The 13,977-nt window shown below is 33.8% G+C and overlaps 1 pseudogene; it reads left to right on the top strand.

The window, feature by feature from the left end:
• The first annotated feature begins 6,147 nt into the window (after positions 1 to 6,147).
• On the top strand, positions 6,148 to 12,984 carry LOC114283120 (uncharacterized; annotated as a pseudogene).
• Positions 12,985 to 13,977: the final 993 nt, after the last annotated feature.

The raw sequence follows: 13,977 nt of genomic DNA, 5'->3' as shown, positions 1-13,977 counted from the left end.
TTGTGAGTGTTGATCATCGGCGGCGAGATCGTCTATTGTTGACCAAGTGAGAGATCTTTGGCTGTGAGATCTTTAGATTTGGAGATCGTCTTCATCGATTTCATTCCTGATTTCGTTCATGCAAGATCTTCAGCTCAGATTTCAAATATTTCAAATGTATGATACGTATATATAAAAGGGCAATATTGTGATAAAAAAAAAATAAAAATTATAAAATGTCCTTATTAAGGTAAGCATTTCCTACTCAGGGGCTTTTTGAAAGAAAATTGATTGTGTTATCCTTTACCCTAATAAAAAGGCCCAAAAGGGGGGTTTCACCAAAAATCCCTAAATTTTTTAGTATTTGATTTTAAATTAAGGACTTAGTTACTATTTGATTAAAGAATTAGTTAATTAAGGAATGTTTTACTATTAGTTACTATTTTTTTTTTTGGTAAACCCTATTAGTTACTATTTGATTAAGGAATTTTTTACTATTTAATTAAGGAGTTAGTTAAATTTTTTACTATTTGATTTTAAATTTATTAAATTTTTTACTATTTGATTTTAAATGAGTAAAAATTTGTTTTGATATGGGTTATTCCAATCTTTCATTAAATTTCATCAAAAGTTTTTAAAAAATTACTTGTTCATCTTAAATTTTATTATTCTCTCCATCCCACTCAAAGTATACGTCTTTTTTTAAAAAAAAAAAATAAGGAATAAAATAATATAAATATCTTATTTTATCTTTTTTTAAAATTTATTAACAACATAAAAGTGTAATTATGATAATTGATATTTCCTAAAAAATGTATTGTACTATCAAAGAGTAATTTTGAAAAATTAATTTTTTTTAAAAGTAATAATTTTATTACTAAAAAAAATTAAATTCACCAAATAGACTATTATTTTGGGACGGAATCAAATTAAAAGGAAAAAACTAATTGAAAATTTAGTGTCTGTTTGGGATAGTCTATAAAAAACAAAAGGCCAAAAAATTACTAAAAAAATATCCAAAAAAAGAAATACAAGCCAAAATTGTACCCTTCAGTGATGGTACAAGCTCACGTGTGGGGACCCATGGAATACTTTTCATATATCTTATGAAAAAACTTAGATATATATATATATATATATATCGAACTTGAGGGTACTGTTGAGCCCGTGAGGGGCCACCACGGGTCCCATTTCGATAATTCGAACCGTTCAGTGTGTAGAATTCGTCGAGTAATATATATCTGTAAAAAATAACGTTGATCGGATATCGATAGCTATGTGATCAAATTAGATTTTTGTCAGTTGTTTATTTTTTTCGTCCATTTTTTTACAAAACTGATTTGATCACATAGCTATCGATATCCGATCAACGCGATTTTTTACAGCCATATAGTACTCGACAAGTTCTACATATTGATCGGTTCGAATTATCAAAACAAGACCCGTGAGTACCCTCCAGTTCAATTTATATATATAGGGAAGCCCCATCATATATATATATATATATATATCTTCTGAACGCACCATCTCATTTCAAAGCAATCCGTACTTGTTCCTTAGAGCATCAATGTCAGTACGCATAAGGCATAGGGGTACTACGGTAATTTTGCTATTTTATACAATATTTTGATACACATTTTTACGTAAAAAATTAAAAAGTTATCTCAAACAACCATATTTTTTTCTCTACTTTTTTATCCAAAAAGTCAAAAAGTGCACTTATATAGTTCTTCCCAAACAATTAATGAAAGATTTGGTTCATCCTTAATTTGACAAAAAAATTGGCTGTGTCTGGAGAAGCTCTCTAAACACATTTTCATCCATTGATTTCAGTATGGTATTTGTTTTGAGTTTTCAAATTATAAATTCCACACCCACTTTTGAAAACTCCTTTCTATGCGAGAAAATTTGGCTAACCCGAATGTCTAGCCGATTGAGCGGAACAGTGCTCGGTTTGTTTTTTTTTTTTTTTTGCACCTGTTATTTGTATATTTTAAATAAAGAATATTTCTAGAATTTTTTAATTTTTTTATGAGCTTTGAATAGGATTTTGGGTTATGTGTTTGGTTATGAGTTGTAAGTTTTTGAATTAAATAGGGATTTTTGGTGAAACTCCCCTTTTGGGCCTTTTTATTAGGGTAAAGGATAACCTAATCAATTTTATTTCAAAAAGCCCCTGAGTAGGAAATGCCTACCTTAATAAGGACATTTTATAATTTCTATTTTTTTATCACAATATTGCCCTTCTGCATATACTATCATACATTTGAAATATTTGAAATCTGAGCTGAAGATCTTGCATGAACGAAATCAGGAATGAAATCGATGAAGACGATCTCCAAATCTAAAGATCTCGTAGCCAAAGATCTCTTACTTGGTCAACAATTGACAATCTCACCGCCGACGATCAACACTCTCAATTAAACGAGAGTTTCATTGAGATTTGTGATTGTTGATCGAGTTTTAGAAGTTTTTCTTCTCAATTAGATATGTTGATTAGTTTATTTTGTTTTTGTTTGTTTTTGTTGTTTTTTATCTGATTTCATTTGACAGAACCAGAGTAAAATTTTACTCTGGTTCTATTCCTCTATTTTTTGTTTCAGATAATGAGAGTAAAATTTTACTCTAGTTCTATTGCTTTGTTTTTTTGTTTAAGAGAATTAGAGTAAAATTTTACTTTAGTGTTAGAATGACAATAAAATTTTACTATCAAGATGTGGTCATTGCCAAACACTTCAGCCGCCACAAACACTATCTTTGCTTTTTTACTTTTGTGCAGAGTAACATTTTACTTTTAAATTCAGACTCTAACATTTTACTCTTTTTTCAGAGTAAAATTTTACTTTTATACAGAGTAAAATTTTACTTTTGTGCAGAGTCTAACATTTTACTAGTTTTTCAGAGTAAAATTTTACTTTTATACAGACTAAAATTTCACTTTTAGTTTCAGAGTGTAACATTTTACTCTTATTCAGAGAAAAATTTTACTTTTATACAGAGTAAAATTTTACTTTTAAATTCAGGGTGTAACATTTTACTCTTAGATTCAGAGTGTAACATTTTATTCTTATTTCAGAGTAAAATTTTACTTTTACATTCATGTCTCAAGTTGTGTTGGTGACACACAGTATGAGTTGTTAATCTTTGGCAAACCTAATGGTAAAAATTAGCTCTAAAATATAGCACAATGTTACACTAAACCACAGCAAAATTTTATCTACACAAATTGACTTTTGGACTTGTGGTGTCAGTAAAATTTTACTTTGATAGTGATAGTAAAATTTTACTTTGATTGATAGTAAATTTTTACTGTTAATTGTTTCATATTTCCCCACTTATATGGAAGGACATTTCAGTCAATTCATGAGATTTTTTTAATTGGGAGGCTTTTGGTGTTATTATTTAATTTCATGGGCTTCACACAAAATAGGCCCAATGGGAGATGCTTTTCACCAAAAATCGCAAAAATTTAACTCATTCCTTATTCATTGATCTTGAAATTCGGTAATTCCTTAATTTTAAAATCAAATACTAAAAACATTAACTCATTCCTTATACATTAATCTTGAAATTCAAAATTCCTTTCTGCAATCTCTCTCTCTCTCTCTCTCTCTCTCTTTCCTTATTCATTGATCCTGAAATTCGAAATTCCTCTCTACAATCTCTCTCTCTCTCTCTCTCTCTCTGTGTATATATATATATATATATCTAAATGCATATATATATACTCGCACACACTTACAGTATTCATACGCTATGGGGAATTTCTTATTGCTTAAGATGATCTTCTTGCTTCTTATTTGCGGTGTTTCGTTGTTCCTTCAAAAGATGATGCTTCTTTCAACATTTCTTCAGAAGATGTTGTTCTTCTTGGTTCTTATTTGCACGAGGGGACTTTTGTCATCTGAAATGGGTAGTTCGAATATCAAGAGAAGGAGAGAGAAATTATTAGAAGAAGCAAGAGAGAGTGTGCCTGAACCTGGGTCTGGAAGAGTGATGCATTTGGTCAACTTCATTGGAACCGTGAGCTTGAAGACTCGAAAAACAGAGATCGTGTTATGCGATGAGTCCGCTAGTGAAGTTCGATTCGAGTTTGAAGAGTTTAGGATTGAGGTCACCGCTCTCTTCCTCGCTGATCATGCCAAAAATGTGACGCTCCTCAGGAAATTACTTGTATTGTTTTTGTTTAATTTTTTCTCTTTGATGAAGGCGAAGCTCATTATGGATATGCAATCTGTCATTTATTATTATTATTATTTTGAATTAGAAGGTACAGAATTCAAATTTTGTGTTTGTTTCTCATTTTGTTCGAAAATTGTCATCGATTGGTATTGGTATTGTTTTTTTTTTGTTTTTGATGAACACGAAGCTCGTTATGTAATTTTGACAATATGTGTGTATATATATATAATCTGTCTCATTTTTGTGCGTTTGTGTGTGTGTGTGTGGTATTAGAGTATCTCTAATTCTTCATCAATTTTTTTCATTTGATATGTACTACTCCCATATGAAATTTATGATAGGAGGAAATTTAAAAAATATATATATATATATATATATTGATAAAATTTGAAGAAAAGAAAATCATCTCCAATGCTTCGACTTTATAAATTTTCGTGAAATTCAAATTTGATGAGTTCTTAATTTGATGAAAAATGACTCTTCCTTGATTTGATGAGCATTTAATGAAAAATTGGAGATTTTTTTGAGTATTTTTTTTATTAAATTTAAATTTGATGAAAGAGAGGATGAAGGATTGGAGATGCCCTTACGACGTATAGATTTTGAATTTTTTATTTTTTCGCATTTTGCTTGAAGATTGTCATCAATTGGCATTTCTTTTTCTTTTTTTTTGTATAATTTTTGTTTTTATGAAGACAAAGCTCGTTATGTAGTTTTGACAATATGTGTGTGTGTAATCTATGTTTGTTTAGAAGGTATAGAGTTTGAATTTTGTGTTTGTTTCCCATTTTGATCAAATATTGTCATCGATTTGATACTCTAAGATGTCCAAATGAGAGCTTTTCTGGCTTTTTTTCCTGCAATTATTTTATCAGTTCTTCAAATTTCTTGTATTTTCATCTCTCTCCCTCTCTCTACTATTCAAATTTCTTTATGAATTTTCTCTTTGAGATCCAATTGTGAGTAATCCAGTGAATTATCACTCTGTTTCGCTAGAAGCATACTCTGAAGGAAGATGGTTTTGGCTCTGGAGTCATTTGGTAAGCTAAGTTCAAATTCTTTGAGAAAAATCAAAATTAGTTCTTATCTTCACTTTGATTGTGTTTGTGGATTTATTGGTTTATAATCTAAAACTTATTTTTTTATTTTTTTCTTTTTTCAATTTGAATTTATTTCACAAATTTTTTTAAGAGCTTAATTAGCCGTTGGTTTTCATTGGTAGTAATTTGAAATTTGAAAAATTAGTTATTGATTGGAAAAATCTATTTACAATTTCAGCCTTGATTTTTCAGTATATGGTCATTAATTGTTAACTGCAGCATGAATGCCTTTGTTGAACTTTCAAATTAGGAGTGATTGTTGTCATAATAATAGGGATTCTAATAATACTGGTAATAATTATACTCATAACTATAATAATAGTAAGTATATGCCATATTTGTCCAAAAGTTCCAACAATAAAAAATTAGCCTCCTGTTACTATCCAAATTGGCCAATTAATTTTTGTAAGTACTTCATTACCTTTTCGACTTGAGTGCCCACCAATTGGACTTCTATTTCTACTGCACTTGTGAAAATTTAGTCTCACATTGACAAGTAACCCCGTGGACCCCTGAACCATTGTACTAGAACCGATATACTGGGTTACAATATTACCTTTAATAAGCATTGTTCTTCAAATTGATCAATCAAATGACATGTATGCTTTTAAATGTGGTAGTGTGGAGTGGATCCCAATGCAAATGCTCGGGTGCTACTTAGGTCTTCCAAGCCATCTCTACATACCAATGTTGACTGTAATGCACTTGTTGCTGCCATTGTCGGTAGGCAGATCTCTATTGTCAAACTGCTGCTATAGGTAATCATTTTGGATTAATTGTCGCTGTTGTTCATTTATTTAATAGAACTATTCTTAGTTTATCCTAATTGCACGACTTTAATCTAACATGTTTACTTTCTGAAAATCAAAATAAGTCTGGTGTTAGTATGAACATCAAAGTGAGGCTCGGAGCTTGGGCATGGGACATGGCTACAGGAGAAGAATTTAAGGTAGGAGCAGGGTTAGCTGAGCCTTCCTGTGTTACTTGGTGTGCTGTGGAGTACTTTGAAGCTAGTGGTTCTATCTTACGCACACTCCTCCAACACCTCTCCCCTAACCTCTCTCATCTTGGGAGAACCGTCATCCACCATGCCATCTTATGTAACAATGCAAGGGCAATGGATGTTCTTTTGACTTGCGGTGCTGATATAGAATTTCCAGTTCAAACGACAGAGAAAACAGAGTTTTGGGCTATTCATTTGGTTGCGCGACTTGGCTCAGCTAAAGTTCTCCAACACTTAATCATCGGTGGTTGTAATCTTAATTCCAAAACAGAATCTGGTGAAACTGCACTAATGATTTCTACGAGATATATGCACGAAGATTGTCTTAAATTTTTGGCATCAGCCGGTGCTGATTTTGGGTTGCTGATAGTAAGTATATTTTCCATTGTCATTATTATTTTCATTTTCCTTGTGAGATAACTGCACTAAACTTTACATTTGCTTAACGGAATTGACTAGAACCACCCCCCACCAAAAAAAAATGTTTTGACACTTTTTAATATGTTGAATTTTAGCTCCTTTTAACTTTAAGTTGGATTTCAAAAATTAGTTCCCAATTCTCTCTCAGCTTGATGTTAAAAGTATGTTATGTTGGGAATTTCCACTCATAATTAATGTTTTGTCATCATACTGTTCTGTCAATTGGTGATCAGTGTATTAACTTGAAATTATCTTATGAAAAAAAATGCCCATTCCAAACAATTTTTTTGAGGTTATACATTTTTATGATGACAGAGTGTTGGAGCTAATGTGAACCAGAAAGTGTTCTGGGGCTATGAGACGACAGCAGCAGTAAGGGAGAGCCATATTGAGATATTGGAGATACTCGTAAATTGTGGGGCAACTCAGCCAGCGTGTGAGGAAGCTCTGTTGGAAGCAAGCTATGTGGGGCAAGGCAGGCCTGTTGGAAATGGTTATAAAATTCTGGGTAAAACCAGAATTTGTTCCTAAGTTTGGTCTATTTTTTAGGTGGACCCCGTGCGTCGATTTTCACGGGTCAAAGTGGTAACGCGTTCTATGCCGTGTTATGATTCATGTGGTATATTTGGTTGCTCAAAACCATTACCACGTGAATGGGAAATTGAAACCAAAGTGTGCTCCATGGAAATGGTGTTTTGGTGAAAATTTCTTAAGGTTGTAAAATGGCTTGTCCCACATTGATTTGGTGGGAAGTTTTGAATGGGTTTATAAGGCTTGGGTTTGGTACTTGGGGTGTGCCCCAATGGGTACCCAAGTGTTTTAGAGGGAGAAGTTATGGACAAAATGGGCTAGACCCATTGGACCCAAAAATCCACCGCACACGCGTGCCGCCGTCCGTCCAGACGGGCTGGGCGCAGGTGTGAGGTTGGGCTTGTTTGGGCCAAAAACATTTAAATTTAATTTTATTTTGTATAAAATAAAATCCAAAATTCAAATTAAACCGGAAATAAACTAGTTTGGTTTTTAATGTACATCCAAACAGGGCCCTTCCCTTTTTGTATCTGTTTAAATTATGAACCCAACAGATTCAAATCTGTTTGAATTCAAAACCAACAGGTTTCATACCTGTTCAATTCAAAACCTACAACCACTATTACATCTATAAATAGGACAGCCCTCATTTGGATTTTAGAACTCCAATTTTCGTACTCCATCCTCTGCTATAAATCTCTGTATTTTGCTGCATTTAATTTCTAAAAGAAAGAGTGTAAACACTTAATGTGTTTGTAAGGCAAACAATTTGTGGTGCTGCTATTGTTTGTGGTAGATCATTTCATCCTGGGAGATAGATGTCCAATTTTTGAAAGCACCGTGGAGAGGACGAATCTGTCTTAAGGACACAGTGTCAAACACTTGACTTGATCAGATTATAATTCGAAGAAATTAAATCAAGTAAATTATTTAATTTATTTTCAGTGTTTTATTATTTATTTAAATCAGATTTTAATTTTTGCTTTTGTAACAAAATAAAATCTGTTTTTATTTATTTATTTTTATGTTTATTTCGAGTTTGATTTTTGTAATCAAACAAATTCTCTCCTTTCCTTTATTTCTTTATATTCTGGTTGTTGTTTAGTACACAACAAAATTTAATTAATTTAAATATAGTGAAGATTGTCCAACAAGGCCTGTTGAGCTTCTCATGGGCTCCAGCATGATTTGCTCTCATGTAGTTCACGCTCTTGTCACAGCATCATGTAGAGGCTTTGTTGATGTGGTCGACACACTTATCAAGGTACTTCATGTTTTTCTGTAATTGTTATATTTTCTTTCATTCATGTGGTTTGCTGTGACATGACACAACCCTACAAATTACAATAATGAATGGTTTTGGAGCTCATATGAATGAATTGAATAGTTCAATTTTTTTGCAACCATGGATGTAAATTGTGGAAATGATGAACCAAGTTGTCATACGATTGAAATTACTAGAGGTAAGGTTTGTCGAACTGTGTAACCGTGATGTTTGTAAGTAGTGGTGATCAAATGGGTCAGTGTAAGCTGTATGCTAATCTGCATAGTCAACCCTTAAGCTTAGTAACAAATCAAAGCAAATTGGGTGTCACGTGCCTAAGGAATTGGGAGTTGCTAGCAGTCCTCTGTGGGGTAGATATCCTCTGAAAACTTTTCCTGTTCCATTAGCATAGCTAAATTTGAATAGGATGACTCAGCGTTAGGAAAAGTAAGCGCCCCTTGCCTTAATTGAATTTGCCTTCGCTGCACCTTGAACCAATCAAAAAGCTCATTGATTTGTTTTATCCCATTTCATTTGGGCAAGAGGGAGGCTGTGTGTCACCTGGGCTACGAATTTGTTGGTTGGTTGATTATCGAAATCACCTCTTGAAAAAAAAAAAGGCCCTGAGGTTCCAACCCACTTGGTTTTGCAATTGGACGTCATACTGAAGTTCTTTTAAAGTTGAATTTTATTTTGTTATTTCTGGAAATTACACTTTCTGAAAATCAAAATATGTCTAGAGTTAGTATGAACATCAAAGTCTGGCTACAGGAGAAGATTTTAAGGTAGGAGCAGGGTTAGCTGAGCCTTACTGTGTTACTTGGTGTGTTGTGGAGTACTTTGAAGCTAGTGGTTCTATCTTACGCACACTCCTCCAACACCTCTCCCCTAACCTCCCTCATCTTGGGAGAACCGTCATCCACCATGCTATCTTATGTAACAGTGCAAGGGCAATGGATGTTCTATTGACTTGCGGCGCTGATATAGAATTTCCAGTTCAAACGACAGAGAAAACATAGTTTCAGGCTATTCATTTGGCTGCGCGACTTGGCTCAGCTAAAGTTCTCCAACACTTAATCATCGGTGGTTGTAATCTTAATTCCAAAACAGAATTTGGTGAGACTGCACTAATGATTTCTGCGAGATATATGCACGAAGATTGTCTTAAACTTCTGGCATCAGCCGGTGCTGATTTTGGGTTGGTTGATTCAGTGGGTCAATGTGCCTTATCAATTGCTGGATTCACACAGTGGACTCATGTATTCGAACAAGCAGTTCTAGAACTAATTCGAGGTGGGAAATTCACATACTCTAGCAATGCCTCGAGTTTTTCATCTTTATTGTTTGTCACACAAGCCAATGACATTAAAGCCTTGAAAAAACCTGTTGAGAAGTCAGAAATTGATCTTGATGAGCAGGATGGAAATGGGTTCTCAGCAGCCATGATTGCTGCAGCATCTGGCCACGTTGAGGCTTTTCGTTTGCTTGTGTATGCTGGTGCTAACTTAAACCTGCACAACAAACATGGTGAGACTGTGATTACCCTTTCAGAATCAAACAAGAACAGTGAGGTTTTTGAAAAAGTTATTCTTGAATATGCACTCACTAAGGGAAGGTACAACTCTGCTGGATTTCATGCACTGAATCGTGCAGCATGTTGTGTGATATTGAGTCTGTTCGTGTGTTAACAAGGACCGGTTATGATGTTAATGTTGTTGACGTTGATGGGTACACTCCGCTCATGTTAGCAGCGAAGGGAGGTCATGGGAATGTTTGTGACCTTCTAATCTTAAATGGGGCAAAGTGTGACATTGAGAATGCAAGACTTGAAACTGCGCTTGCGCTAGCAAGGAAAAACGGTGTGGGAAATGAAGCAGAACGTGTGATATTGGATGAACTTGCGCGAAAGCTTGTGTTGGACGGGGTATTTGTTAAGAAGCACACAAAGGAAGGGAAAGGATGTCCCCATAGTAAAGTGTTGAAGATGGTAAGGGTTTCTGGGTTTTTGAGTTGGGGGAAATCAAGCAAGAGAAATGTGATATGTAAGGGGGCTGAGGCGGGTCCCAGTTCGACATTTTGGTGGAATCGCCGCAAGAAGTTTGACGGTAGCGAACCGGGAGTGTTTCGGGTGGTTACTACCAAGAACAAGGAGGTACATTTTGTTTGTGATGGTGGGATTGAAATGGCTAAGTTGTGGGTAAGGGGGATTGAGCTTGTGACTAGAGAAGCTATATTTGGTAAGAAACAAGATGTGTGAATGATGCATGTTAATTTTGTTATTTAACCCTTTGTATAGTAAATATTTTGTTAAACAATCCTTTTGTATTTATTTTAATAGCTGAGCTCCTCGACAGGTCGGACCCTGTCGGACCTGGACATTCAGTCTGAATAGCCAACGTTTGCCACGTTGGCACTTTTTCTTGTGAATTAGTAGTTTAGATTCTTCATTTATTTATAAACTTATTCATCAATGTTACAAACGAATCGAATAGTAAGTTGGTTAAGTTTTGTTTGAAAATTAATGAACATTAAAATATATTTAAACTTGCGGAGCTGTTAAGATGTGCACCTCAATAAGATGTGCACATCATATACACATTTATTTTAAGCCATTAGATTTTTACAAATTAATCTCAGCCACTGAATAATTTGATTAGGAATCTTGAGAACCTCTTCAACCGGTTACCTTTTTTTCAAATTTCTTCATTTTTTTTCCCAAAAGCCCCTCTGTTTTTTAGACAGCACGCAGACAGTCTGCCAGAGTTTTTGTTTTTCAACTAATCATAAAACCTGCCAAGAATTTCCTCAATCACGGTTGCTAATTGGTGCTAGTTTTAAGTGTGGATGAGGAATGATAATCATTACTCCGTTTTCTCTGCAGTTGTGTTCAATTAATCAGCAGCAGTGCAATATGCAGACAGTTCTTAATTCTTACCAAATGATGTTATGGCTAAATATTATGAGGAAAGCAATCTAGAATTAGATATGATTTCTCCCATGTATCGGAAGTGATGTTATTTGGATGGAGGGAGCTGAATGACCTTCCAATGCAGAGCACGACTTTCTTTCTATATTTCTTTGAAAGGGGCAATCAAAATAAATTAACAATCAGCAAAACTGTTTCATTTTGCTGTAGTTTATCACCATGCAGTTATTTATGTTTGCATTACCATTTTGGTAAATCACATGGGTCTTTCACATATTACTCTTCTATCAATTGAACAATTAAATTATGGAAATTTTCAACCATGCATGTTGTCATGAAATTACCTGAGCTGCCAATGGTTCATGAGCATTTTTGTGTCTCAAATCCTGAGCCCTGCTACTGAGATGTTTTAAGTTTCAATGTGGTTGTATACTTGGAATATAGGAAACTTATAAAAATAATGATTTCCAGAGGATGTTAAAGTCTACATGAAATCTTGGTACCAATGTCCCAAAAAACGATAAAAGAATGAAACTGTATATTGAAATCCTTAATGATATTACTTAGGTTGACATAAGATATATACAGGTTAACGCCATGAAAAGAATAAAAGAAATGCATTCAGTTGTCAAAACAAAATGGAATTATTATTTTCCAATGTTGTTTCCTTAAACCTCCAAGGTGTTATTAGTATGCATATTTTAAACTTGTATTTCAACTATGATTTTGAGCATATTTAAAATGCAATGCATATTTCATGTGCTTTGGTTTTCTTTTCATGCATATGCTGTTGTTTGTATCTTCTAATTCTCATTTAACTATGCTTATGTAGGCAGATTGAAATTGACAGTAAATTTTTAGAAACACAGCACATTATGGATTACAGCCTTCTGTTGGGTGTTCATTATCGAGCCCCTCTACACCTGCGATCTCTTATGTCTTACAATCGAAGTTTAAGAGCAGATGGGTTGGGAATTGTTGCAGAAGAAGGTGAACTTCATTCATATCCAGCAACTGATTTTCTTCAGTACTCCAATATGATGCTGTTTGAACTTCCTGATTGTTGGTCAAATAACAAAATACCTTCATGAATGTGAAACTGTAATAAGCATGAAAGACAATAAAATTGCGAGTGTGGTACTCCAATAAGCTTGTATAATTTGCACGGAAGTTTGCCTTTATATTGTTGCTTGTCACAAGGAGTAAAAAGAGAAAAGATAGGTATGGAAACCTCAAGGAAATTAACACATACAAAACTTGATTGATATGTTATCCACTGTGTTATTGTGCTGTGAAGTAAACAAAAACTGAGGACGACAATGGTATGCTGCTAATCTATGAGGGAAATAGCTGCAAATTTCTATCGCTCAAATTTTTTATAGGCTTATAGCTTGTAGTGGAAATGCAATTATTCAAGTTTTTTGGAGTTTTCCTTGGTTTTTTTTTTTTTTTGTTTTTCCATTTATTATTTGTTTGTTTTTTGTGATCATGTATAGGTCACAAAAAGCCTCTAGATGACACTGGGCCAACATTTGACTGCTTGTTATTAGTATTTCGAAAGACTGAAGCCTTTCCTTGACTTTTTCTTTAGTCTGTTTTTGGATCTTGGATTTGTGGAGCAATTTGTGTAGGAAAAAAGAAATGAGAAGGGAAAAGTGAATGAAGTAGATACTATTTATGTATTTGATTTTTTTTTTTTTTTTTACATCTCTCTTTTCATTTCCCTTCACAAATCCAAGATTCAAACACGATTCCTGATCTTGATAGCTGGTTCTTAAAGGATTTGGATCTTTCATACAATATGCTAGGTTTGATTTATGCATAAATGTTGAACACAAATATTTTATTCTTCTTTGGATACCCAAAGCCATAATAATTGGATTCTTTCATCCAATCTAAAATCACCATTCCCCTCTTTATACAAATATAACTGCATCATCTATTGGGACATGAAACTCTTAACTAAATTTTGTTGATATGATCCAATCATAATTTATGGAGGATGAAATCTCCAACTACCCACAAGGCCTTGTTCTGGTCCCCCGTGGAGGCGGTGATAATAGTAGTGTTATAGGCCCTCATATCAGAGGTAGCCAATTGAGGGCTGCATCTGCTACTGGTGATAAGGAAGTGGATGTGGATCTCCTTCTTCCTGGTATAGCAAGGTACGATCATTAAACCAGAATTCTTTTTAACTTTTGCAAAAGCATCCGAAGAAAGCATGCATGATTGATTCTTGAATGCGAAATCCTGTTTAGATTTAGTGTGTAGGTGAATTCAAATGGAAGACTGAAATAATTTTAGTCGCTAATTACTTTTACCGACAATTCTTTGACGACGACTATTGTGACCAAATAATTTAGTTGCTAAAACCCTTCGGCGACTAAAAATTAACTTTTGGTGACTAAAAATTTAGTCGCCAAAAGTGAAAATTCTTGTAGTGTATGATTCATTAGTAAAAGTTATGACATTTTGTTAATCTTATTATGATTGTAGAGAAAAAAGTCATGGTTATGATTCATTAATAAAAGTTATGACATTTTGTTAATCTTATTATGATTGTGGAGAAAAA

The sequence above is a fragment of the Camellia sinensis genome, chromosome 10 (assembly GCF_055761805.1).
Source record: "Camellia sinensis isolate YWXY chromosome 10, ASM5576180v1, whole genome shotgun sequence".
NCBI classification, from domain to species: Eukaryota; Viridiplantae; Streptophyta; class Magnoliopsida; order Ericales; family Theaceae; genus Camellia; species Camellia sinensis.
The sequence above is the reverse complement of the archived record's forward strand: the minus strand, read 5'-3'. Positions and strand labels throughout refer to the sequence as shown.